Below are 17,425 nucleotides of genomic sequence, written 5' to 3' on the forward strand. Positions count from 1 at the left end.
TGTAGAACAGCAGCAAGTTTTCCCTTAAGTGGATCACCCAAGGTTTATCGAACTCAGGGAGGAAGAGGTCAAAGATATCCCTCTCATGCAACCCTGCAACCACAAAGCAAGAAGTCTCTTGTGTCCCCAACACACCAAATAGGTGCACTAGTTCGGCGAAGAGATAGTGAAATACAGGTGGTATGAATAAGTATGAGCAGTAGCAACGGTGCCAGAAAATAGCTTGCTGGCGTGTAGTTGATGGTGGTAGTATTGCAGCAGTAGTAACAAAGTAAAACAGTAAACAAGCAGTAGTAACGCAGCAGTATTTAGGAAGAAGGCCTAGGGATTAGACTTTCACTAGTGGAGACTCTCAACATTGATCACATAACAGAATAGATAAATGCATACTCTACACTTTTGTTGGATGATGAACGCATTGCGTAGGATTACACGAACCCTCAATGCCGGAGTTAACAAGCTCCACAATTTGTTCATATTTAAGTAACCTTATATTGTAAGATAGATCAAAAGACTAAACCAAGTACTAACATAGCATGCACACTGTCACCTTCATGCATATGTAGGAGGAATAGATCACATCAATATTATCATAGCAATAGTTAACTTCGCAATCTACAAGAGATCATGATCATAGCATAAACCAAGTACTAACACGGTGCACACACTGTCACCTTTACACACGTGCAGGAGGAATATAACTACTTTAATAACATTGCTAGAATAGCACATAGATGAATAGTGATACAAAACTCATATGAATCTCAATCATGTAAAGCAGCTCATGAGATTATTGTATTGAGGTACATGGGAGAGATGAACCACATAGCTACCGGTACAGCCCCGAGCCTCGATGGAGAACTACTCCCTCCTCATGGGAGCAGCAGCGGTGATGAAGATGGCGGTGGAGATGGCAGCGGTGTCGATGGAGAAGCCTTCCGGGGGCACTTCCCCGCTCCGGCAGCGTGCCGGAACAGAGACTCCTGTCCCCCAGATCTTGGCTTCGCGATGGCGGCGGCTCTGGAAGGTTTCTATGGGTTTCGTCGAACGTCTCAGGGTTTTCGCGACGGAGGCTTTATATAGGCGAAGAGGCGGCGCAGGAGGGCTTCTGGGGGGCCCACACCATAGGGCGGCGCGGCCCCCCCTCTGGTCGCGCCAGGGTGTGGTGTGGGGCCCCCAGGGCTCCCCTCAGGCGGCTCTCGGGTGTTCTGGATGGTTCCGGGAAAAATAGGAACCTGGGCGTTGATTTCGTCCGATTCCGAGAATATTTCGTTACTAGGATTTCTGAAACCAAAAACAGCAGAAAACAGGAACTGGCACTTCGGCATCTTGTTAATAGGTTAGTTCCAGAAAATGCACGAATATGACATAAAGTGTGCATAAAACATGTAGATAACATCAATAATGTGGCATGGAACATAAGAAATTATCGATACGTCGGAGACGTATCAGCCATCAACTTTTCACCTTTGTTGAATATCATGTGAGTTGCTATGCATTTTTGTCTTGTCTGAAGTAAGGGTGATTTATCATGATTAAATGGTTTGAGTATGCATATTGTTAGAGAAGAACATTGGGCCGCCAGCCAAAGCCATGTATCATGGTGGAAGTTTCAGCTTGGACATTAATCCTCAATCTCTTATGAGAATATTATCTGTTGTTGAATGCTTAAGCATTAAAAAGAGGATTCCATTATCTGTTTTCTATGTTGTCCCGGTATGGATGTCCTTAAGTTGAGATCTATCAAAACTGAGAAATCAAATGCGATCTATCTCCTTGGACCTTTGTACAGGTGGCATAGAGGTACCCTTTTGTGACACTTGGTTGAAGCATATGTAATGCAATGATAATCCATGGAAATCCGAGCTAATTAGGACAAGGTGCGAGCACTATTGGTATTCGATGCATGAGGCTTGCAACTTATAGGAGGTTTTATGCATAACACATATGAATTATTACTACCGTTGACACAATTGTTTCCATGTTTTCAAAATAAAAAGCTCTAGCACATGAGTAATCCCTGCTTCCCTCTGCGAAGGGCCTTTCTTTTACTTTATGTTGAGTCAGTTTACCTACTTCTTTCTATCTTAGAAGCAAACACTTGTGTCAACTGTGTGCATTGATTCTTACATGTTTACTTATTGCACTTGTTATATTGCTTTATGTTGACAACTATCCATGAGATATACATGTTACAAGTTGAAAGCAATTGCTGAAACTTTAATCATCCTTTGTGTTGCTTCAAAATCTTTTATTAAGAATCTATTGCTTTATGAGTTAACTCTTATGCAAGACTTATTGATGCTTGTCTTTGCTATATGATTCAGTTGTTTAGTCATTATCTTTACCATTCCTTTGAATCACTTCATTCATCTCATATGCTTTACAATAGTATTGATCAAGATCATGTTGGTAGCATGTCACTTAAGAAATTATCCTTGTTATCGTTTACCTACTCGAGGGCGAGTAGGAACTAAGCTTGGGGATGCTTGATACGTCTCCAACGTATCTATAATTTCTTATGTTCCATGCTAGTTTTATGACAATACCTACATATTTTATTCATACTTTATATCGTTTTGGTGCATTTTCTGGAACTAACCTATTAACAAGATGCCGAAGCGCCAGTTCCTGTTTTCTGCTGTTTTTGGTTTCAGAAATCTTACACAGGAAATATTCTCGGAATTGGACGAAACAAAAGCCCACGACCCTATTTTCCACGGAGGGTTCCAGAACATCGAAGGAGAGTCGGAGGCGGCCAGCAGGGGCCCCACACCACCTGGCGGCGCGGCCAAGAGGGGGGGCGCGCCCTGATGTCTACGTGTGCTTCTATTCTTGTAGACAGTGTTGGGCCTCCAAGAGCAGAGGTTTGTAGAACAGCAGCAAGTTTCCCTTAAGTGAATCACCCAAGGTTTATCGAACTCAGGGAGGTAGAGGTCAAAGATATTCCTCTCAAGCAACCCTGCAATTAAGATACAAGAAGTCTCTTGTGTCCCCAACACACCTAATACACTTGTCAGATGTATAGGTGCACTAGTTCGGCGAAGAGATAGTAAAACACAGGTGGTATAGATGGTGGTAATATTGCAGGAAGTAAAGATGCAGTAAAATAGTAAACAAGCGATGTTTGCAGTATTTGGAAACAAGGCCCAGGGATCATACTTTCACTAGTGGACACTCTCAACATTGATCACATAATAAATAAATAACTTCTCCTCACTTGTGCTACATTCACACTCTCTTGTTGAATAACAAACACCATTCATTGTGTAGGGCTACAAGAGCTCCCTCAAGCCGGAGTTAACAAGCTCCACAACATTCGGAATTCATATTTAAGTAACCTCTAGAGTGCATAATAGACCGTTGCAATTTAGACCGAGTACTAACATAGCATACACATCGTCACCAATAGCTATGAAAGGGGGAATAGATCGCATCAATACTATCATAGTAATAGTTAACTCCATAATCTACAAGAGATTACAATCATAACCTACGCCAAGTACTACATGATGCACACATCGTCACCTTTACATCATGAAGGAGGAATAGACTACTTTAATAACATCACTAGAGTAGCACATAGATTAATAGTGATAAAAAGCTCATTATATGGATCTCAATCATGTAAAGCAGCTCATGAGATCATTGTATTGAGGTACATGAGAGAGAGATTAACCACATAGCTACCGGTAGAGCCCTCAGCCTCGGGGGAGAACTACTCCGTCCTCATCATGGGAGACAGCAACGGCGATGAAGATGGCGGTGGTGTCGATGGAGATGCATTCCGGGGGCAATTCCCCGTCCCGGCGGCGTGCCGGAACAGAGACTTCTGTCCCCCAAACTTGACTTCGCGATGGCGGCGGCTGCGTAACTTTTCTCGTCCCGTGGCTTTCGGTAATAGGGTTTTCACGACGGAGAGTTTAAGTAGGCGGAAGGGCAGAGTTGGAGGCGGCGCGAGGGCCCCACACCATAGGCCGGCGCGGGCCCCATGCAGGCCGCGCCGCCCTATGGTTACGGCCCCTCGTGGCCCCACTTCGTATGCTCTTCGGTCTTCTGGAAGCTCCGTGGAAAAATAAGACCCTGGGTGTTGATTTCGTCCAATTCCGAGAATATTTCCTTTGTAGGATTTCTGAAACCAAAAACAGCAGAAAACAGGCACTGGCGCTTCGGCATCTCGTTAATAGGTTAGTGCCGGAAAATTCATAATAATGACATAAAGTGTGTATAAAACATGTGAGTATTGTCATAAAACTAGTATGGAACATAAGAAATTATGGATACGTTTGAGACGTATCAAGCATCCCCAAGCTTAGTTCCTACTCGCCCTCGAGTAGGTAAACGATAACAAGGATAATTTCTGAAGTGACATGCTATCATAATCTTGATCAATACTATTGTAAAGCATATGAAGTGAATGAAGTGATTCGAAGCAATGGTAAAGACAATGATTAAACAACTGAATCATATAACAAAGACTTTTCATGAATAGTACTTTCAAGACAAGCATCAATAAGATTTGCATAGGAGTTAACTCAGAAAGTAATAAATTCTTAGTAGAAAGTTTTGAAGCAACAAAAAGGAAGATATAAGTTTCAACGGTTGCTTTCAACTTCAACATGTATATCTCATGGATAATTGTCAACACAAAGTAATATGATGAATGCAAATAAGCAAGTATGTAGGAATCAATGCACACAGTTGACACAAGTGTTTGCTTCTAAGATAGAAAGAAGTAGGTAAACTGACTCAACATAAAGTAAAAGAATGGGCCTTCGCAGAGGCAAGCATGGATTACTATTTTTGTGCTAGAGCTTTTATTTTGAAAACATAGAACCAATTTTGTCAACGGTAGTAATAATTCATATGTGTTATGCATAAGACATTCTATAAGTTGCAAGCCTCATGCATAGAATACCAATAGTTCTCGCACCTTGTCCTGATTAGCTTGGATTTACATGGATTATCATTGCATTACATATGTTTCAACCAAGTGTCACAAAGGGGTACCTCTATGCCGCCTGTACAAAGGTCTAAGGAGATAAATCGCATTTGATTTCTCATTTTTGATAGATCTCAACTAAGGACATCCATACCGGGACAACATAGAAAACAGATAATGGACTCCTCTTTAATGCATAAGCATTCAACAACAGATAATATTCTCATAAGAGATTGAGGATTAATGTCCAAACTGAAACTTCCACCATGATACATGGATTCGGTTAGCGGCCCAATGTTCTTCTCTAACAATATGCATACTCAAACCATTTGATCAAGATAAATCACCCTTACTTCAGACAAGACGAACATGCATAGCAACTCACATGATATTCAACAAAGGTGTAATAGTTGATGGCGTCCCCAGAAACATGGTTACCGCTCAACAAGCAACTTATAAGAAATAAGATACATAAGCGACATATTCAATATCACAATAGTTTTTAAGGCTATTTTCCCATGAGCTATGTATTGCAAAGACAAGGAATGAAATTTTAAAGGTAGCACTCAAGCAATTTACTTTGGAATGGCAGAGAAATACCACATAGTAGGTAGGTTTGGTGGACACAAATGGCATAGGTTTTGGCTCAAGGTTTTGGATGCACGAGAAGCATTCCCTCTCAGTACAAGGCTTTGGCTAGCAAGGTTGTTTGAAGCAAACACAAGTATGAACCGGTACAGCAAAACTTACATAAGAACATATTGCAAGCATTATAAGACTCTACACTGTCTTCCTTGTTGTTTAAACACTTCACCAGAAAATATCTAGACTTTAGAGAGACCAATCATGCAAACCAAATTTCAACAAGCTCTATGGTAGTTCTTCATTAATAGGTACAAGGTACATGATGCAAGGGCTTAAACATGATCTATTTGAGCACAACAATTGCCAAGTATCAAATTATTCAAGATATATACCATTTACCACATGACGCATTTTCTGTTTCCAACCCAATAGCAATTAACGAAGCGGTTTTCAACTCCGCCATGAACATTAAAAGTAAAAGCGAAGAACACTAGTGTTCATATAAAAAAGCGGAGCGTGTCTCTCTCCCACACAAGGTATGATCCAATTTATTCAGAGAACTAAGATAACAAAATGAAAATAAAAGCACACAGACGCTCCAAGTAAAGTACATAAGATGTGACGGAATAAAAATATAGTTTCACTAGAGATGACCTGATAAGTTGTTGATGAAGAAGGGGATGCCTTGGGCATCCCCAAGCTTAGATTCTTGAGTCTTCTTGAAATATGCAGGGATGAACCACGGGGGCATCCCCAAGCTTAGACTCTTCACTCTTCTTGATCACATTATATCACCCTTCTCTCTTGACCCTTGAAAACTTCCGCCACACCAAACTTCTCATAAACTTCACTAGAGGGTTAGTGCATAATCAAAAATTCACATGTTCAGCAAGGACACAATCATTCTTAACACTTCTGGACATTAACCAAAGCTACTGAAAGTTAATGGAACAAAGAAATCCATTCAACATAGCAAAAGAGGCAATGCGAAATAAAAGGCAGAATCTGTCAAAACAGAACAGTCCGTAAAAAAGAATTTTAGAGGCACTTAATAGACTCAGATGAAAAAGCTCAAATTGAATGAAAGTTGCGTACATATCTGGGGATCACGCGTGTAAATTGGCAGATTTTTCTGAGTTACCTACAGAGAGTTCTACTCAAATTCGTGATAGTAAGAAATCTGTTTCTGCGTAGCAATCCAAATCTAGTATCAACTTTACTATCAAAGACTTTACTTGGCACAACAATGCAATAAAATAAAGATAAGGAGAGGTTGCTACAGTAGTAACAACTTCCAAGACGCAACAAAACAGTAGCAAAATAAAAACATGGATTATCTCCCAAGAAGTGCTTTCTTTATAGCCATTAAGATGGGCTCAGTAATTTTAATGATGCTCGCGCAAGAAATAAGAGTTGAAGCAAAAGAGAGCATCAAAAGCAAATAAGAAACACTTTTAAGTCTAACCCACTTCCTATGAAAAGGAATCTTGTAAATAAACAAGTTATGTAAGCATAATGCAACAAGCATAGAAAGGCAACACAAGCGCAACTTCAAGATTCTCAACATAAAGAGGGGAAACTTAATATTACTAAGATGCATATAACCATGTTTCCCTCTCTCATAATAACTTTCAGTAGCATCATGAACAAACTCAACAATATAACTATCACATGAAACATTCTTATCATGAGCTACATGCATAAAATTATTACTCTCCACATAAGCATAGTCATTACTATTAATTGTAGTGGGAGCAGATTCAATAAAATAGCTATCATTATTATTCTCATCACCATAATCATCATATATAGGAGGCATATTGTAATCATAATTAATCTTCTCCTCAATAGTAGGTGGACTGAAAATATCATATTCATCATTGTAATCATCATAAATTGCAGGTATGGTATACTCATAATAAACTTTATCCTCCATAGTAGGTGGCACCAAAATACCACTATCATTATAATCATCATAAATGGGAGGCAAAGTATCATCAAATAAAATTTTCTCCTAAAAACTTGGGGGACTAAAAAGATCATTTTCGCCAAAACCGACCTCCCCAAGCTTAAATTCTTCCATAGCATTAGCAATAATAGTGTTCAAAGAGTTCATGCTAATAGCATTGCTACAACTATTTTGCAAACAAAGTTCCATGGGTAATACGCGTTCAACACGCGTCCGTTGGGAACCCCAAGAGGAAGGTGTGATGCGTACAGCGGCAAGTTTCCCTCAGTATGAAACCAAGGTTATCGAACCAGTAGGAGCCAAGAAGCACGTTGAAGGTTGATGGCGGCGGGATGTAGTGCGGCGCAACACCAGAGATTCCGGCGCCAACGTGGAACCTGCACAACACAACCAAAGTACTTTGCCCCAACGAAACAGTGAGGTTGTCAATCTCACCGGCTTGCTGTAACAAAGGATTAACCGTATTGTGTGGAAGATGATTGTTTGCAGAAAACAGTAGAACAAGTATTGCAGTAGATTGTATTTCAGTAAAGAGAATTGGACCGGGGTCCACAGTTCACTAGAGGTGTCTCTCCCATAAAATAAACAGCATGTTGGGTGAACAAATTACAGTTGAGCAATTGACAAATAAAGAGGGCATGACCATGCACATACATATCATGATGAATATAGTGAGATTTAATTGGGCATTACGACAAAGTACATAGACCGCCATCCAACTGCATCTATGCCTAAAAAGTCCACCTTCAGGTTATCATCCGAACCCCCTCCAGTATTAAGTTGCAAAGCAACAGACAATTGCATTAAGTATGGTGCGTAATGTAATCAACAACTACATCTTTAGACATAGCATCAATGTTTTATCCCTAGTGGCAACAGCACAACACAACCTTAGAACTTTTTGTCACTGTCCCAGGTGTCAATGCAGGCATGAACCCACTATCGAGCATAAATACCCCCTCTTGGAGTTACAAGCATCTACTTGGCCAGAGCATCTACTAGTAACGGAGAGCATGCAAGATCATAAACAACACATAGATATAACTTTGATAATCAACATAACAAGTATTCTCTATTCATCGGATCCCAACAAACGCAACATATAGAATTACAGATAGATGATCTTGATCATGTTAGGTAGCTCACAAGATCCGACAATGAAGCACAATGGGGAGAAGACAACCATCTAGCTACTGCTATGGACCCATAGTCCAGGGGTAGACTACTCACACATCACTCCGGAGGTGACCATGGCGGCGTAGAGTCCTCCGGGAGATGAGTCCCCTCTCCGGCAGGGTGCCGGAGGCGATCTCCTGGATCCCCCGAGATGGGATCGGCGGCGGCGGCGTCTCAGTAAGGTTTTCCGTATCGTGGCTCTCGGTACTGGGGGTTTCGCGACGGAGGCTATTTGTAGGCGGAAGGGCAGGTCAAGAGGCGGCACGAGGGCCCCACACCACAGGGCCGCGCGGCCAAGGGGGGGCCGCGCCGCCCTAGGGTGTGGCCCCGTCGTGGCCCCTCTCCGTCTCCTCTTCGGACTTCTGGAAGCTTCGTGGCAAAATAGGACCCTGGGCGTTGATTTCGTCCAATTCCGAGAATATTTCGTTACTAGGATTTCTGAAACCAAAAACAGCAGAAACACAAGAATCGGCACTTCGGCATCTTGTTAATAGGTTAGTTCCAGAAAATGCACGAATATGACATAAAGTGTGCATAAAACATGTAGATAACATCAATAATGTGGCATAGAACATAAGAAATTATCGATACATCGGAGACGTATCAGCATCCCCAAGCTTAGTTCTGCTCGTCCCGAGCAGGTAAAACGATAACACAGATAATTTCTGGAGTGACATGCCATCATAATCTTGATCATACTATTTGTAAAGCATATGTAGTGAATGCAGCGATCAAAACAATGTATATGACATGGGTAAACAAGTGAATCATAAAGCAAAGATTTTTCATGAATAGCACTTCAAGACAAGCATCAATAAGTCTTGCATAAGAGTTAACTCATAAAGCAATAATTCATAGTAAAGACATTGAAGCAACACAAAGGAAGATTAAGTTTCAGCGGTTGCTTTCAACTTGTAACATGTATATCTCATGGATATTGTCAACATAGAGTAATATAATAAGTGCAATAAGCAAATATGTAGGAATCAATGCACAGTTCACACAAGTGTTTGCTTCTTGAGGTGGAGAGAAATAGGTGAACTGACTCAACATTGAAAGTAAAAAAATGGTCCTCCATAGAGGAAAAGCATCGATTGCTATATTTGTGCTAGAGCTTTGATTTTGAAAACATGAAACAATTTTGTCAACGGTAGTAATAAAGCATATGTATCATGTAAATTATATCTTACAAGTTGCAAGCCTCATGCATAGTATACTAATAGTGCCCGCACCTTGTCCTAATTAGCTTGGACTACCTGATCATCACAATGCACATGTTTTAACCAAGTGTCACAATGGGGTACCTCTATGCCGCCTGTACAAAGGTCTAAGGAGAAAGCTCGCATTGGATTTCTCGCTATTGATTATTCTTCAACTTAGACATCCATACCGGGACAACATAGACAGATAATGGACTCCTCTTTTATGCATAAGCATGTAACAACAATTAATAATTTTCTCATTTGAGATTGAGGATATATGTCCAAAACTGAAACTTCCACCATGGATCATTGATGACGCGTAAAGCACACGCTCGTTGGGAACCCCAAGTGGAAGGTGTGATGCGTACAGCAGCAAGTTTCCCTCAGTAAGAAACCAAAGTTTATCGAACCAGTAGGAGTCAAGAAGCACTTTGAAGGTTGATGGCGGCGAGATGTAGTGCGGCGCAACACCAGGGATTCCGGCGCCAACGTGGAACCTGCACAACACAACCAAAGTACTTTGCCCCAACGAAACAGTGAGGTTGTCAATCTCACCGGCTTGCTGTAACAAAGGATTAACCGTATTGTGTGGAAGATGATTGTTTGCGAAAACAAGAAACAAAGATGCTATGTAGATTGTATTTCAGTAAAGAGAATTGGACCGGGGTCCACAGTTCACTAGAGGTGTCTCTCCCATAAGACAAACAACATGTTGGGTGAACAAATTACAGTTGGGCAATTGACAAATAAAGAGAGCATGACCATGCACATACATATCATGATGAGTATAGTGAGATTTAATTGGGCATTACGACAAAGTACATAGACCGCCATCCAACTGCATCTATGCCTAAAAAGTCCACCTTCAGGTTATCATCCGAACCCCTTCCAGTATTAAGTTGCAAAGCAACAGACAATTGCATTAAGTATGGTGCGTAATGTAATCAACAACTACATCCTTAGACATAGCATCAATGTTTTATCCCTAGTGGCAACAGCACAACACAACCTTAGAACTTTCATCCTTTGTCCCGGTGTCAATGCAGGCATGAACCCACTATCGAGCATAAATACTCCCTCTTGGAGTTACAAGTATCTACTTGGCCAGAGCATCTACTAGTAACGGAGAGCATGCAAGATCATAAACAACACATAGATATAACTTTGATAATCAACATAACAAGTATTCTCTATTCATCGGATCCCAACAAACGCAACATATAGAATTACAAATAGATGATCTTGATCATGTTAGGCAGCTCACAAGATCCGACAATGATAGCACAATGGGGAGAAGACAACCATCTAGCTACAGCTATGGACCCATAGTCCAGGGGTAGACTACTCACACATCACTCCGGAGGCGACCATGGCGGTGTAGAGTCCTCCGGGAGATGATTCCCCTCTCCGGCAGGGTGCCAGAGGCGATCTCCTGGATCCCCCGAGATGGGATCGGCGGCGGCGGCGTCTCAGTAAGGTTTTCCGTATCGTGGCTCTCGGTACTGGGGGTTTCGTCACGGAGGCTTTAAGTAGGCGGAAGGGCAAGTCAGGAGGGGGCACAGGGGCCCCACACCATAGGTCGGCGCGGCCAGGGGGTGGGCCGCGCCGCCCTAGGGTTTGGCCACCCTGTGGCCCCACTTCGCTTCGTCTTCGAACTTCGGAAGCTTCGTGGAAAAATAGGCCCCCGGGCGTTGATTTCGTCCAATTCCGAGAATATTTCGTTACTAGGATTTCTGAAACCAAAAACAGCAGAAAACAAAGAATCGGCACTTGAGCATCTTGTTAATAGGTTAGTTCCAGAAAATGCACGAATATGACATAAAGTGTGCATAAAACATGTAGATAACATCAATAATGTGGCATGGAACATAAGAAATTATCGATACGTCGGAGACGTATCAGCATCCCCAAGCTTAGTTCTGCTCGTCCCGAGCAGGTAAAATGATAACACGTATAATTTACGGAGTGACATGCCATCATAATCTTGATCATACTATTTGTAAAGCATATGTAGTGAATGCAGCGATCAAAACAATGTATATGACATGAGTAAACAAGTGAATCATATAGCAAAGACTTTTCATGAATAGCACTTCAAGACAAGCATCAATAAGTCTTTCATAAGAGTTAACTCATAAAGCAATAATTCAAAGTAAAAGCATTGAAGCAACACAAAAGAAGATTAAGTTTCAGCGGTTGCTTTCAACTTGTAACATGTATATCTCATGGATATTGTCAACATAGAGTAATATAATAAGTGCAATAAGCAAGTATGTAGGAATCAATGCACAGTTCACACAAGTGTTTGCTTCTTGAGGTGGAGAGAAATAGGTGAACTGACTCAACATTGAAAGTAAAAGAATGGTCCTTCATAGAGGAAAAGCATCGATTGCTATATTTGTGCTAGAGCTTTGATTTTGAAAACATGAAACAATTTTATCAACGGTAGTAATAAAGCATATGCATCATGTAAATTATATCTTATAAGTTGCAAGCCTCATGCATAGTGTACTAATAGTGCCCGCACCTTGTCCTAATTAGCTTGGACTACCGGATCATCACAATGCACATGTTTTTACCAAGTGTCACAAAGGGGTACCTCTATGCCGCCTGTACAAAGGTCTAAGGAGAAAGCTCGCATTGGATTTCTCGCTATTGATTATTCTTCAACTTAGACATCCATACCGGGACAACATAGACAACAGATAATGGACTCCTCTTTTATGCATAAGCATGTAACAACAATTAATAATTTTCTCATTTGAGATTGAGGATATTTGTCCAAAACTGAAACTTCCACCATGGATCATGGCTTTAGTTAGCGGCCCAATGTTCTTCTCTAACAATATGCATGCTTAACCATAAGGTGGTAGATCTCTCTTACTTCAGACAAGACGAACATGCATAGCAACTCACATGAAATTCAACAATGAATAGTTGATGGCGTCCCCAGTGAACATGGTTATCGCGCAACAAGCAACTTAATAAGAGATAAAGTGCATAATTACATATTCAATACCACAATAGTTTTTAAGCTATTTGTCCCATGAGCTATATATTGCAAAGGTGAATGATGGAATTTTAAAGGTAGCACTCAAGCAATTTACTTTGGAATGGTGGAGAAATACCATGTAGTAGGTAGGTATGGTGGACACAAATGGCATAGTGGTTGGCTCAAGTATTTTGGATGCATGAGAAGTATTCCCTCTCGATACAAGGTTTAGGCTAGCAAGGCTTATTTGAAACAAACACAAGGATGAACCGGTGCAGCAAAATTCACATAAAAGACATATTGAAAACATAATAAGACTCTACACCATCTTCCTTGTTGTTCAAACTCAATACTAGAAATTATCTAGACCTTAGAGAAACCAAATATGCAAACCAAATTTTAGCATGCTCTATGTATTTCTTCATTAATGGGTGCAAAGCATATGATGCAAGAGCTTAAACATGAGCACAACAATTGCCAAGTATCACATTACCCAAGACATTTATAGCAATTACTACATGTATCATTTTCCAATTCCAACCATATAACAATTTAACGAAGGAGAAACTTCGCCATGAATACTATGAGTAGAAACCAAGGACATACTTGTCCATATGCTACAGCGGAGCGTGTCTCTCTCCCATAAAGTGAATGCTAGGATCCATTTTATTCAAACAAAACAAAAACAAAAACAAACCGACGCTCCAAGAAAAAGCACATAAGATGTGATGGAATAAAAATATAGTTTCAGGGGAGGAACCTGATAATGTTGTCGATGAAGAAGGGGATGCCTTGGGCATCCCCAAGCTTAGACGCTTGAGTCTTCTTGATATATGCAGGGGTGAACCACCGGGGCATCCCCAAGCTTAGAGCTTTCACTCTCCTTGATCATGTTGCATCATACTCCTCTCTTGATCCTTGAAAACTTCCTCCACACCAAACTCGAAACAACTTATTAGAGGGTTAGTGCACAATAAAAATTAACATATTCAGAGGTGACACAATCATTCTTAACACTTCTGGACATTGCATAATGCTACTGGACATTAGTGGATCAAAGAAATTCATCCAACATAGCAAAAGAGGCAATGCGAAATAAAAGGCAGAATCTGTCAAAACAGAACAGTTCGTATTGACGAATTTTAAAATGGCACCAGACTTGCTCAAATGAAAATGCTCAAATTGAATGAAAGTTGCGTACATATCTGAGGATCATGCATGTAAATTGGCTTAATTTTCTGAGCTATCTACAGGGAGGTGGACCCAGATTCGTGACAGCAAAGAAATCTGGAACTGCGCAGTAATCCAAATCTAGTACTTACTTTTCTATCAACGGCTTAACTTGGCACAACAAAACACAAAACTAAGATAAGGAGAGGTTGCTACAGTAGTAAAAAACTTCCAAGACACAAATTAAAAACAAAGTACTGTAGGTAAAAACATGGGTTGTCTCCCAGAAGCGCTTTTCTTTAACGCCTTTCAGCTAGGCGCAGAAAGTGTGTATCAAGTATTATCGAAGGGTGGTGTGTTCTCAGCGGGGTGTGAATCGTTCTCAACTAGGCATAGTATATTTGATACATAAGTTTTAGCATCTCCCTTTTCATTAGTCTTAGGCGTGCTACTCTCATCAAACAAATTTTCAGGAACAAGCCAAGCATAGTTATTTTCTAGTGCGTCATTCATAGCTAAGAGTTTACATGGTATTGGAGCTTTGATCTCCCCACCATCATCAATATTATTAGTGTATCTTATTCTATCCATGTCCATCTTTTCAAGGAGACTAACAAAATTAGTATGAGAACCAAGCATATTAAATTTAGCAAAGACCTTTCTAGCTTCTCTTGCTAGACCACCAAATTCTCTAAGAAGGGTTTCTAAAACAAAATCTTTCTTTTCCCCTTCTTCCATATCACCAAGTGTGAGAAACATGTGTTGGATTATAGGATTAAGATTAACAAATTTAGTCTCCAACAGGCGAACTAAATGCGCGGCAGCAATTTCATAAGTAGGCGCAAGGTCTACCAAGTGTCTATCTTCAAAATTTTCAATGGTACTAACATGATTGAAAAATCCTTCTATATTATTTCTCCCAACTATAGACCCACGTCCTACCGGTATGTCTTTTATGGTAAAATTAAAAGGAAACATGATGAAATAAGAAAAGTAAATGCAAGTAAACTAAATTTTTTGTGTTTTTGATATAGCAAACAAGATAGCAAATAAAGTAAAACTAGCAACTAATTTTTTTGTATTTTGATTTAGTGCAGCAAACAAAGTAGTAAATAAAACTAAGCAAGACAAAAACAAAGTAAAGAGATTGAGAAGTGGAGACTCCCCTTGCAGCGTGTCTTGATCTCCCCGGCAACGGCGCCAGAAATTTAGCTTGATGACGCGTAAAGCACACGCTCGTTGGGAACCCCAAGTGGAAGGTGTGATGCGTACAGCAGCAAGTTTCTCTCAGTAAGAAACCAAGGTTTATCGAACCAGTAGGAGTCAAGAAGCACGTTGAAGGTTGATGGCGGCGAGATGTAGTGCGGCGCAACACCAGGGATTCCGGTGCCAACGTGGAACCTGCACAACACAACCAAAGTACTTTGCCCCAACGAAACAGTGAGGTTGTAAATCTCACCGGCTTGCTGTAACAAAGGATTAACCGTATTGTGTGGAAGATGATTGTTTGCAGAAAACAGTAAAACAGTATTGCAAAGAGATTGTATTTCAAGAAGAGAATTGGACCGGGGTCCACAGTTCACTAGAGGTGTCTCTCCCATAAGACAAACAGCATGTTGGGTGAACAAATTACAGTTGGGCAATTGACAAATAAAGAGAGCATGACCATGCACATACATATCATGATGAGTATAGTGAGATTTAATTGGGCATTACGACAAAGTACATAGACCGCCATCCAACTGCATCTATGCCTAAAAAGTCCACCTTCGGGTTATCATCCGAACCCCTTCCAGTATTAAGTTGCAAAGCAACAGACAATTGCATTAAGTATGGTGCGTAATGTAATCAACAACTACATCCTTAGACATAGCATCAATGTTTTATCCCTAGTGGCAACAGCACAACACAACCTTAGAACTTTCTCATCGTCCCAGGTGTCAATGCAGGCATGAACCCACTATCGAGCATAAATACTCCCTCTTGGAGTTACAAGCATCTACTTGGCCAGAGCATCTACTAGTAACGGAGAGCATGCAAGATCATAAACAACACATAGATATAACTTTGATAATCAACATAACAAGTATTCTCTATTCATCGGATCCCAACAAACGCAACATATAGAATTACAGATAGATGATCTTGATCATGTTAGGCAGCTCACAAGATCCGACAATGATAGCACAATGGGGACAAGACAACCATCTAGCTACAGCTATGGACCCATAGTCCAGGGGTAGACTACTCACACATCACTCCGGAGGCGACCATGGCGGTGTAGAGTCCTCCGGGAGATGATTCCCCTCTCCGGCAGGGTGCCGGAGGCGATCTCCTGGATCCCCCGAGATGGGATCGGCGGCGGCGTCTCAGTAAGGTTTTCCGTATCGTGGCTCTCGGTACTGGGGGTTTCGTCACGGAGGCTTTAAGTAGGCGGAAGGGCAAGTCAGGAGGGGGCACAGGGGCCCCACACCATAGGTCGGCGCGGCCAGGGGGTGGGCCGCACCGCCCTAGGGTTTGGCCACCCTGTGGCCCCACTTCGTTTCGTCTTCGGACTTCTGGAAGCTTCGTGGAAAAATAGGCCCCTGGGCGTTGATTTCGTCCAATTCCGAGAATATTTCGTTACTAGGATTTCTGAAACCAAAAACAATGACAAACAGAATGGCACTTCGGCATCTTGTTAATAGGTTAGTTCCAGAAAATGCACGAATATGACATAAAGTGTGCATAAAACATGTAGATAACATCAATAATGTGGCATGGAACATAAGAAATTATCGATACGTCGGAGACGTATCAATCATGGCTTTAGTTAGCGGCCCAATGTTCTTCTCTAACAATATGCATGCTCCAACCATTAAGGTGGTAGATCTCTCTTACTTCAGACAAGATGGACATGCATAGCAACTCACATGATATTCAACAAAGAATAGTTGATGGCGTCCCCAGAAAACATGGTTATCGCACAACAAGCAACTTAATAAGAGATAAAGTGCATAAGTACATATTCAATACCACAATAGTTTTTAAGCTATTTGTCCCATGAGCTATATATTGTAAAGGTGAATGATGGAATTTTAAAGGTAGCACTCAAGCAATTTACTTTGGAATGGCGGAAAATACCATGTAGTAGGTAGGTATGGTGGACACAAATGGCATAGTGGTTGGCTCAAGTATTTTGGATGCATGAGAAGTATTCCCTCTCGATACAAGGTTTAGGCTAGCAAGGTTATTTGAAACAAACACAAGGATGAACGGTGCAGCAAAACTCACATAAAACACATATTGTAAACATTATAAGAATCTACATCGTCTTCCTTGTTGTTCAAAACTCAATACTAGAAATTATCTAGACCTTAGAGAGACCAAATATGCAAACCAAATTTTAG

This window comes from Lolium perenne, chromosome 3, assembly GCF_019359855.2.
Source record: "Lolium perenne isolate Kyuss_39 chromosome 3, Kyuss_2.0, whole genome shotgun sequence".
Lineage (NCBI taxonomy): Eukaryota > Viridiplantae > Streptophyta > Magnoliopsida > Poales > Poaceae > Lolium > Lolium perenne.